Source organism: Choristoneura fumiferana, chromosome Z, assembly GCF_025370935.1.
Source record: "Choristoneura fumiferana chromosome Z, NRCan_CFum_1, whole genome shotgun sequence".
Lineage (NCBI taxonomy): Eukaryota > Metazoa > Arthropoda > Insecta > Lepidoptera > Tortricidae > Choristoneura > Choristoneura fumiferana.
In genome coordinates this window covers 30,486,638-30,487,020 of record NC_133472.1, presented here as the reverse complement: position 1 = coordinate 30,487,020, position 383 = coordinate 30,486,638, and positions in this window count along the sequence as shown.

The window sequence follows — 383 nt, the reverse complement described above, 5'->3', positions numbered from 1 at the left end:
TTCCAAGAGCTGGCAGAAACGACTTCAACGAAAGTTATGCTACTTATGACTGTGAATGGCGTTCTGATACAGAGGCCTTTTAGGTAATAGCTAGGTAGGTATATTGTAAACAAGTAGGTAAATAAGACTTTTTAACGATTATCACTTATTCAGTTAACCTGTAGGTATTTAATAATTTTTTCTACTCCAGTATAATCTGTCAATTATATGGTCACAAACTATACAATAATAGCTAACGTTATACGTCTGTTCCAAGTTCTATGCTCTATGGTGCAAATTCAGTAACATATATAATAAAGCATAGTATTTTTCATCATACTTGCTCGTCAATGACGTTATTCCATGCCTGTGTACTAAAAAACAATGGCCTTAATTGCCGCGGG